The sequence below is a fragment of the Sinocyclocheilus anshuiensis genome, unplaced genomic scaffold, assembly GCF_001515605.1.
Source record: "Sinocyclocheilus anshuiensis isolate Anshui unplaced genomic scaffold, SAMN03320099.WGS_v1.1 scaffold544, whole genome shotgun sequence".
NCBI lineage: Eukaryota > Metazoa > Chordata > Actinopteri > Cypriniformes > Cyprinidae > Sinocyclocheilus > Sinocyclocheilus anshuiensis.
In genome coordinates, this window is record NW_015555763.1 from 2,592,939 (window position 1) to 2,604,678 (window position 11,740).

An 11,740-nucleotide genomic window follows, 5' to 3' on the forward strand; every position below is an offset into this window, starting at 1 on the left:
TGGTGGACTGATTAAAAATTTGCACCCTGACTCTTGGAGACTTGGAGTCTTTCAATCTGATAGGAGCTTGTGGTTTGTGGAAAAGTTTTCCAATCTTTTGTGAAATATGCACGAGATGACCAGAGGACAGACTGTGGTTTGTGGCTGAAATCTGGCATGTTGCACCATGACACTGCTTTTTCTTCTTCCCTATATTGTCGCCTCTCCCGTCTCCTCTCAAGAAACTTTCTGTATTGTCTGCTTTGCCTAATTTTAGTCCAGTTTGTTTTCTCTTTTTACCTCTCCCCTAGGTTATATTCATTTTGTATAATAATTATCTGCCACATCTGAAGTCATTCACACCTGTGTGTGTGTGTGTGTGTGTGTGTGTGTGTGTGTGTGTGTGTTGATGCTTGTGAGCTCATGCACAAGTTCAGTGTGTGTGTGTGTGTGTGTGTGGAGACTCTTTTGGCACAAGGCCAGAGTTTAGCTAAGCTGAAGGAGTCTTTCTGTCTGAATAATTTAGAGGAACAGAGAGGTTCGCTCCGAAAGGTTCTGAAGACTGACACGAGTTTTGAGGATGTGCTCATTGTGTATGTGGATTTGTGCGAGCTTCCTGTGTGTGTAGCAGTGTTGAGGGTTAACTAACTAAAAGTAGAGACACTAATAACATAACTACATACCTCAATAGTGTGACAGCAGTTCAGCTCAAAATACTGTCGCTTTTACAATAACAACTAACAAGTGGCTTTTTCAGTGACAAAAACACCCTGAAGTCATTAATTTTTAATTAAAGCTGAAACAATAGCGACCGTTGCTGACTAGATGTGTGCATGTCTAGCAATATGTCTTACAGTATATGTGCTATGCAATTTATATACAACCCATTGTCCTACTAAAATGGTAATATTGTGAAATATTATTATTATTACAATTTAAAATAACCAACTATTACTCCAGTCTTCAATGTCACAAGATCCTTTAGAAATCATTCTAATATGCTGATTTGATGCTCAAGAACCATAATAGTGCTCAACAACCATAAAAGCAAAATAGTGTAATTTTTCATTATTCTTTGATGAATAGAAAGTGCAAAAGAACAGTATTTATTTGAAATAGAAGTCTTTTGTAACATTATAAATATATTTACTGTAAATATCTTTACTGTTTTGATCAGTTTAATTTGCTGAATACACATCTTACAGACCCCAAAATTTTGAACAGCATATATAACAGCTATATTAATTATGAATAAATAATTTTGTTTAAATGTATCTGTTCAAGTTTGATGCTGTCACCCAAACTGAAATATTTTCATTAAAAAACCTTTACTACGGCTCTTCCTATATATATATATATATAGAAGACGTTCAAAACATTCCTCCCTTGCAGATTGTTCAACGCCATACTCGCCTGTTTTTATGATGGGAGATGCCCTTGAAGACCTTGAGATGACGTTTTATTTCTGCTATCATGTGTGGAAGGACAGGCTTCTTGTTCTTCTCCCTTCTTCTCCTGCTGATCAGAGACGAGAGGGCTTCATTCTGATGAATATTTGATGAGACTTGTGTTCTGACAATCTGACGCTGAAACTCACTCTTTGGGCTCAACTCATAAAGATGTTCTTTGGGTCAGTGCCGAGATCTTCCCGGCCAAACATGGAGTCGTAATAGCTCCTGACTGACAGGATGGAGCGCTGCTGTTGCAGAGCTGTCAGTGGCTGTGGTTCTGTGTAACGGGGGTTTTGAAATAGTGATAAAGGTGTAAGGATCCACCTGCCAAACCCAAAAAGCGGAATCCAGTGGCCTGGTCGAAGGTTTAATGCGTATTCGGTCTTTTACTTGCGCTTCTGAATTTATCAGGAGTCTGTTTTGTGTGAGTTCCTGAGTATTGGTTTCATGAAGAGTTCATTTCATAAGGAAATGAATTCAATCCTTTCAAAGGAGCAGTGATCTGCCCTTGTGGTGAAGGCTATGATGAGATGCTGACTCTGCAGCGCAGAGACCTCACGTGATCCACCGGGGGACCCTTTTACAGCATGAGGGAAGACTCCGCAGACCTCCTGTGGTTTCTGTGTGTTTTATTGATCTTTTAAAACAGAATAGTTTGTACTTGGAGAGATACTGTACGTTCCAGAACTCTCCAGTCCAAAAAGACCATTTAAAAAACAGCATTGTACTTACAGGATATGATTCCCACCACAAAGAAAGCATTTTTATATTTGCTTTACAATTTTCTTTACAATTTTTGGCTTTACAATAAGGTTTCTTTTGTTAGTATTAGTTAACTGCAGTTTTAGTTTACATGAACTAGCAATGAAAAAACTTCATTTATTAATTGAATTTATTTATTATTAAATTAATTTATTATTAAGTCAAGTCAAATTTATTTGTAACACTGCATTTATTAAATCAAGTCAAATTTCATAAGACTTTACAATAAGGTCCCATTAGTTAGTCAATGCATTAACTAACATTCACTAACATTGAGCAAAATATTTGTTATAGTATTCATTAATCTTTAACGTTAATATTCCATTGAATAATTTTGATACAACTTTAGATTTTCATAATGTATTTGTAAATGTTGAAATTAACATTAATACTTATAAAATAGTATTATTCATTGTTATTTCGCATTAATGTAGTTAATGTTAAGAAATGAGGTGTTATTTGTAAAGTGTTGCCAATTTGCGATACACATTGTTTCAGCAGCTTCACAGCAAATCACAATGTTAAAGTTTATAATATCATAATATCGTCATGCCTTATAATAATATAGTTTACATTTTGTGATGATACTCAAGAATTTGAGATATGCTATGTAGCAGTGGTTCTTAACCAGGGGGACGGGACTCATAGGGGGCCTCAAGATAACCTAAAATGGTTTTAAAAAAAAGGGAATTAAAATGAACTAATGAGGAAATTTCTTATTTTAATTCACTTTTCTTGAAAGTCCTAATATATGAGGGATTCTGAGTTTTCTCAACCTTAAAAAGTCATATAAATTGATTTATAAATCTTATAAGATCCATGGGAAGATTTATACAAGATTATATGTCTGTCTGTTCATATTATTTAATGGAGCTGAGATAACATAAACTTTATTTTTCATAATTAACAGTTGTATTTTTATTAACTAATGCTAACAAAGTTGAATAAATAGTGTCATAAATGTATCTCTTATTGTATTGTTAGTTAATGCTAATAAATGCATTAACTAACATTAACTCATAGGATCTTATTGTAGAGTGTTACCTTTTTTTTTCGCTATTATTATTGTTGTTGTTGTATTTACAAAAGAACATTTGGAAATGATACAGCTATAATGTGACTCATCAATCTTAAACACACTTTTGCTGGGAAGCAATGGCATATGATGCAAAGCACATGTAAAAACTGTGTTTATGCAAAACGGCAAAAGCAGCCAGATGAGTGAAGGCTTGGAGAGAGGGTAAAAAATGGTCATGTCAAAACTGAATTACAATTTTATTGTACAGATAACCTTGGCTAACATTAGAATATCATGGGGGGGGTCAAAACTAATTTGACCCTTTTAAACTACTCTAAACTAGTCTCAGTACACAGTGGCAGACTGTATGCTGTGTAATGTGCCGCGGTGCCTTCCAGTTAAACTGTGATGTTAGACAAAGATGTTCAACAAGCACAAAAGCTTAATTTCGCATGATAAAATCATTCGATTTGAGCCCGTTCATTTCTGCTGGGGCAAACGGACAGAGAAAATAGGGTTATAACTCTAATTAACAGAGCTATACACTCCTTTTCCAGATTACAGAATTTCATTTGATTAGAATGGATTTAGTTGAGTACATCCGCTCCAACAGAACATAAATAGGGTCACAGATGACCCGTTTTTATACACAGATAGTTCTGTAGGACTCTTTCTACATGTCTTTGTGAAATGTTCTTCAGATAATGTGCAGTGCGGAACTTTGCCTGTTTCAGTGTTCAGTTTGGAATGATCGTTTGCAGGCCTAAGGTTGACAGACTGATAGTGAATATTCTGCTTAAGATGATTTATTATTTCAGTGATGTGGTGCAGTGGCTACAGCTTAAAGCTAGTAATCAGAAGGTCGCTGGTTCAAGATTTGTAAAGAGCAAGATATGAGCTGTGTCCATGAGCAAGGCACTTCAACTCCAGATTGATCCAACTGGCTTTTCGCTTTAGATAAAAAAAATAGTCAGTGATAAAGAAAATGAAAAATCGACTATTTTTTTAGAAAAAGTTAAATTTAATGATATCATGTTGAGTGATTATTAATAAAAAAGTATGTTCCTTACACCTTGGATTAATGTGAGTGTACACATCATTATTTGCAAAGTAATACTTTTTTTTCACACTACATGACATTTCACAACATGAACTCATGAACTAAACTTGCCTTGTCAAAAAAGGAGAAATTATCTGATATTTAATATCGTTCAGGGGTCATCTCTATGACATAATTTCCTGTTTTATTTATTTATTTATTTTTTGAATGCTGGTTCACAAATTAGTAACATGTCAATTCAATTCACAAATTAATAACATGTTCATCCTAGAAGAGGTGTTTTCTACATAACAATTGCATTTTTAATGTATTTTTAAAAATATTGGCAAAAAAAAAAAATGTGTCATTCATTGACCTATCTACTAAATGACCATTTGCTTATTATTTTTAAAATGCGTTGTTATAGTATCTCTTTGTCTTTGTGGTTTGTGTTGTTGCCTGGGCTGGATGTGGTTTGTCCAGTGTTGATGAAGCAGCTTAAATGGACTTGTTTACTCAGCTGACACAAACACCACGATCCATCACATTCCCAACCGACAGAGAGAAAGGACAAACAAAGTGTCTCTCGCCTCCGTGGGGGGAACTTCTTTGCCAAGTTGAGACAGAATCCAGTCACCAAACCAATGCTGACACTCAGCATGCAGGAGCTCTCACTTTGATGAATAATTCCTCTGAGTTGACATATGTATGAGGACACACACACACACACACACACACTCAATTTCAGCAGCTGTTCCAAGCGTCTCATTCCCGATGTAGTGAACTGAGGTAGTGCTGCTGAACATATGGACAGAGAGACACTGTGAGGAGATGATGAAGCTGTTTTTCTCCCTCTGTTACCATTACACCACACACAAACACATGCACAGACGGAGTGTTTCAGCCAGCTCAATCTCCAATTGGAATACTAGTGTCGCCAGACGTCCCGTTTTTGGTGGCCTGTCCTAATTTTGTAGTGTGCTTTCACAGCATCTTGCCAGTTTAAATAATACCTTATGTGCTAAAAACAGAAACATTGTGTTTTTTAATATAAAAAAAGCATTTTATTATTGTCGTCTATACAGTGTGTAATTGCAATTAAATTTTTATTTTCAGTTTTAATAGAAAAGAATAAGAAGCACATTGACCAGAAAAGTTACAAATGAAAATTACAAAAATTATTATCAGGTTTATTGACTTTTGAACTAAATCCAGACAGGGTATTCAGGACCCAGACATGAAGCAGAAGTATTCCAGCAAGCCATGTAATAAATATGGTTTTGATGCATTTTAATCCAGTTTTGAATTATATGTCTAATGAAATACATGAGTCAAGAAGGAGATATTATAAATCAAGACTGGCATTGCTTAGGGTTCCTTCGTCATACTGGAAATGGACATTTGAGTGAGATTAAGTGAACTGCTTTATGGAGGACCGTATTTAATGCAATGTGTACTGTTTTATACTGTACCTTTTGACTAAGTCACCTGGGTATTCAAAGCATATAGAACATTTGCATATTTAATGTATGTATCTATCCTCAACTTGCATTAAAACAATATAGACACACATCCTCTTCAGGCAGATTTGTAACATTTCCTCTTGATTGGAACATATTTATTATTACGCTGATGGTGGAAATAGGAATTTTCACATCCAAACTATATTCTTAGTTTTTTTCCTATTGTGAAAGATGATTAAGGGAATTTGGCCTCTGGGTTACCTCATATTTATATGTGAAACAGGAAGCCATGGCTTCTCCCCCACACACTTTCATTTGTTTTATTTGTTGAAAGGTTAGATTTTTGTGATTTGTGTTTATATATACCAAAGGTGTCAATAATTCTGGCCATGACTCTCTATATGTAATGACTAAATGTAAATATATATATATATATATATATATATATATGTATGTATGTATATGTGATATGTGTTCATATATCGAATGCTGCAAAAGTTTTGTATCATTCCGATGAGTTAATAAGGTTGGTCCAGTTGTAAGGTTGAAGTGTCTGGGAATATGTTTGGCTAATATGTTGGAACCATAATAAAATTTCAACTTTTTTTTTATTTATATAAAAAATACATATATTATTTCAAAAAAGTGAAATTAAAATGGCACTACTACAGGCAGGATTGATAGAGTAAGAGCATCAAATCAGAGCTAGTTTATGCTAAATACAACTATAAAAACACCCAAGTTTATCCAGCATAATTGAAATTATTAATGTCTATATATTTAAACATCCCTCCATTACAGCACATAGAGTAACCGTTGTGCATCCTGTGAACTAAAGAGCTTCTGAACAACCATCTTTATCAATTGATTATGTAAATTTTCAACTAAAAAAGTAATTTGACCCAGTGGCTTTTTAAAAAAAAAAAGTGCATTCTACCCAAAATCTAACACTCCTTCAGGGCACAGGTAGCCTATCAGGTGGATTGGACGTAAATTCTCTTCAGTATTAAATTGGCAGCTCCTCTCTGATTCATCCTTCGTCTCTGTATATCTTGATTAACAAGGCCACCATAATGATGCTCACGTTGGCATTTATTGGGAACAGATGAGGAGTGATACTCTAAATTGAATCTTTTAAAAATTCCTCAGGCCCATTTCACATAACGCTGCCTCTGTAATGTGACCGTGATGATTAATCAGACGGGGCAGAGATGAGAGGCCGTGCCGGAGAGAGTGATGGATGAGACGGCTGGGCAAGCTTTAAATGGAGTAAGTTTCCTCTCCTGTTGCATGTACCTCATTTCCACATTTAACTCCACATCAACGGTGATTAGTGAAGAGGGATTAATGTGTGACGAGAGTGAGAGAAACAGAGAGCAGGGATGAAAGAAAAGAGAAGATAAAGTGAAGGACAAGGAAAGGGACAAGAGAATTGAGGGCGAGGGAGGGAGGCAGTAAGGTGTAAGGATGATGAAATATAGAGATGCAGAGAAGTTAAAAAGAAACCAGAGAGTGCCAAATGTAACAAAACATGGGTGGAGTCCACAGACGGATATGAAAGGGCCCTTAAATGTGTGTATGGGTGGGTCTGTTTGTGGGGAAGAAAAGAAAAAGTGGGACATGAGAATGCAGAAGGGAATAATAGGTTATGGATGACAGGTGGATACACTGTTGCTTAGAGAAACAAATCAGATCCAGTCTCATTACAACTACAGATGCCAAAAGATAGAACACCTGCAACAATGCAGCGGAAAATAGCCTGGGGTATTTCAGCGTCTGAATGAATGGGTGGAGGGATGGATAAATGAGGGGAAAAGAAAGAAAGAAAATCCATATCTTCATATTGTAGGCTAATAATAGACTTTTTTTCTTATTAGTGGAGTCGAGAACAGTATAGGGTCACTCTCATACAGTGGCATTTTTCTGCAGTGTGTGTCTTCATGACGTACTGCTGATATACAGCAATTAACAGGAAGAACTTTGTCTTTTAGTGTGTAATGCAAAAGAAACTTTAAAATACAACATATTTGAATGTATTTGAAATATCTGCCAATTTGCATGTCCTCATTCATCACCAATACATTTTAATAGGTTTTATTGACAAAAAAAAAGTGTTTGGTCTTGGTGGAACAGATCTGCTACGTTTTTTGTTTATATATACTGTATATATATATATTATTCATACATTCATAAAAATGTATATACCTATATATTCAAATAGTCTTGAAAAGTATATGAATTCCAAATGTATTGTGACAGGGTTGAAATAATCTAGGAATGAGGACCAAAATGCAAACCAAAATGAGGCCTTCACAACTAAAATATACCAAAATACTAAATTAGAATCCACTTTTGAGACCAGAGACCGTGTGAATGCAAAGTTACCTTGATACTTTTTTCTGTTTAAGCAGTCTAAGTTTGGTTTGTTTAAGAATCAGGGTTGAAATAATCTTGGACCTTTGGTTAGAAACAAATTATGAATTCCATGGGAATCTGTGGAGGTTCTGTCTTTCTGGTAACTAAAAATGTTAAAATGAAAGTGATTCCTTAATTGCTTTCACATCTGGCTCACACTTTTTTGATTTTGGAATACTGTAGGCTTCAAAAAGCTCTTTAAACAAACCAAAATGAGGCCTTCACAACTAAAATAGACCACAATACTAAAATAGAATCCACTTTTGAGACCAGTGTGAATGCAGAGTTAACTGGATACTTTTTCCCATTTAAGCTGTCTGAGTTTGGTTTGTTTAAACCTACACATCCACACAAACTTACACCCAATTTTGAAGTAATGTTATATGATTGCAACAATGTCAAACAAGGGTGAATTTCACCTTGGCTGTTTGGGAGACATTATTTCCATTTGCACACGCTGTGAGGAGGTGCAGCAGAGATTCATTAGAAACTCAATATTCTTTATTTCTCCAGTTTATTCCCATCAGCAACCAAGAGTGACACCGCACGCTCGCGCACGTCCTCATCGCGCATCTCCACAGCAACTCGCAGCCAGGTTAAATCAGTTGTGAGTCTCACTGGGAGAACACACATTATCTCAAATAATTCCCCCCAACTAAAAAGCTTTTTTGTTTCGCTGTGACAGGCACAGAATGGGAGGGAAGCGCTCCATTTGCAAGTATCAAATAATGGGAGCAAAATAAAGCTTGTCTTTTTTCATTTGTCTCCTCTGATGAACTGATAAATATGGTTTGGCCTCTGGAGTATCATCTCCATTTGGATGCTTCCTGGCTCGCATATTGACATAACTTGGCCACAGAGTATCTGAGCTGGATTGGTTAACACTACTGAGCTTCCCAGGAAATGTTAACCTGAAAGGAAGTAGGAAAGAGGCTTCACTGGGCTTGCCTAGAATACTCAAACACCTGGGCTGTCAAGCTTTCTTGTTAATGTTTGATGGTATTAAAAGACCGCGCAACGTGCTGAGCAGGTGTGTTTCTACATTCCATGTACCTGAGTAGGAGAATGAAAGAGTGGGAATGTGATAAAACATGGAGCAGAGGGAAAAGAGCCAGGGGGGTGCCTTATGGGGTGTGTTTAAAAAAAAGAAATCTCTGGTTTTACTTTGAAGCATAATTGGCCACTTCACTACAGATGCAACAACGGAGGGTCCTTTTGCTGTTCTGTAAGCCTGCATGGAGATGGAGCGTTCGTGTGTGTATGTGTGTGTGTGTGTGTACCTGTTTTTCTATTCTAGTGGGGACTTAAACCTGAATACACAGAGACTCATGGGGACTCGTGTCACAGTGGGGACCTAAATTGAGGTCCCCACAGGTAAACAAGCTAATAAATCACACAGAATGAATTTTTTTGAAAATTTAAAAATGCAGAAAGTTTCCTGTAAGGGGTAGGTTTAGGTGTAGGGTTGGTGTAGGGCAATAGAATATATGGTCTGTACAGTAGAAAAACCATTACGCTTATGGAGAGTCCCCACAAGGATAGCAAACCAGACGTGTGTGTGTGTGTGTGTGTGTGTGTGTGTGTGTTAATCTACAGATTAGGGAACTTTACCAATAAATCATAGATGATATGATGTGAACACATGGTAAATCATTTACAACAATTATAAACATTTGCTTATTTGAAAATTCTCTTTTTATTTATAGGTACAGTAGAGAGATGGCAGGAAATGGTTTGAAGAACATGTGGGAACAAAATCAGGCTAAGTAGCTAAGTTCAAATGCTTGGCAGCCACTTGACCGCTGTGGCTCAGTGTTTTGGAGCTGGTAAGCAACTACTTATCGACCAATAGTAACATTGTAGCAAGTGTTTAACAACATGCTAAAACACTCAGAACACCTGAGCAATGCCCAGCAGCCATAAATGCAACTTACATATAAATGCACCTGCATATATATTCTCAAAACCCCTTAGCAACACCGTGGCAACCACACATAACACCATAATGACTGTATAGCAATACCCTAAAACTCAGAACACTGTAGTAATGCCTTGACAACTGTCAAAACCATAACAACTGCATAGCAATGTCTGAAAAACACTAAGAACACATTAGCAACACCCTGGCAACCATATAGCAACCTGTTAAACATTCAGACCACATTTAACAATGCCCTTTAAACCACATAGCAATGGACTAAAACTCAGAACACCATAGAGATGCCCTGGAAACAATCAACAAAACCCTGGCAAAAACAATGTACTAAAAACCCTTAGAATACCGTAGCAACACCCTGTCAACCACATAGCAACCTGCTAAGACATTCAGAACACCTTAACAATAGTCTGGTAACTACATAGCAATGCACTAAAACTCAGAACACCATAGAGATGACCTGAAAACAATTAACAAACCTTAGCAACAACATAGCGACTCAAAACACCTTAGCAATGCCATGGCAACTACACAGAACACCCTAGAAAGTACATAGCAATGCATTAAAACTCATCATAACCCCTTAGCAATGCCCTGGAACTTCCCATAACCCTCTAGCATCCGCATGCTAAAACACTCAGAACAGCTTAGCAATGCCCAGCAGCCACCAAGAACACCCTAGCAACCACATAGCAATACACTAAATCTCAGAACACCATAGCGATACTCTGGCAAGAACTGACGAAACCCTGGCAACAGCATAGCAACTTTTGAAAAACACTGAGAACATCTTAGCAATGACCTGTCAACACCCAGAACACCCTAGCAATGCCAAAAAAAATACTGAGAACACCTTAGCAACACCTTGCCAGCCACAGAAACACCTTAGCAACACCCTGGCAACCACATAGCAGCGTGCTAAAAGTACTTAGAACAACTTAGCGACACCCAGACAACCACCCAGAACACCTTAGCTAACGCATAGGAAAAACAACTTAGCACCACCCTGGCGACCACATATCAGCATGCTAAAATCACTGAACACCTTAGCAACACATTGTGGCAAATTACATGGCAAGCAGCACATTTTCTTCATCTACTTATCTTTCACCCACTCCCTTTGCTCATCCTTCTTATAAGTCTGAGACTCTCATAACTTCTGTGAGTGAGGGAAAGAGGGAGAGAGATTACATGTTGAGGGATAATTGGAGTCACAGAGAGATACAGTGTTCATAATTACAGTGCTTACCTCAGTACAGCAAGTTGCTCTCACACTTTCTCAGTAATACAATAATAAAGATCAGAGGGGTGTTTTCACAGGCCGAGGCTCATCATGCGTTATGAGACCTGCACTTGTAACCCAAATGTATCTCATGACCGCGTGAGAATATTGCACTTTAAATTGAGGCGCAGCTATAAATCTGGACATAAGAGCGAGCATTCAGACTAGTGAGGTTAGGTGCTTTTCACAGCTCACAGATCACAACACGGCTTTTATTCTTATGTGTCTGTTCACTTCACTACAATTGTTTTCTCACTCCTCAAGCAGTTCCTTTACCTCAAAAGCTCCTGACTAAGATGCTCCATTTCTAATTTTCGTTTAGTTTCACTTTATGTACTAAAATAACTAAAACTAAAACTGAAATAAAAATGAACAAATAAAAAACTATATGGGCA

At 36.9% G+C, this 11,740-nt stretch overlaps 1 long non-coding RNA gene across 1 annotated transcript in view; it reads left to right on the forward strand.

The window, feature by feature from the left end:
• Positions 1-343: 343 nt before the first annotated feature.
• Positions 344-11,740, forward strand: part of LOC107674052 (uncharacterized) — a 21,159-nt gene continuing 9,762 nt past the window's right edge. Inside the window, exons 1-2 of the long non-coding RNA XR_001632471.1 lie at positions 344-374; positions 5,734-5,741. This is a non-coding gene — a long non-coding RNA (uncharacterized LOC107674052). The remainder of the gene's footprint in view (positions 375-5,733; positions 5,742-11,740) is intronic.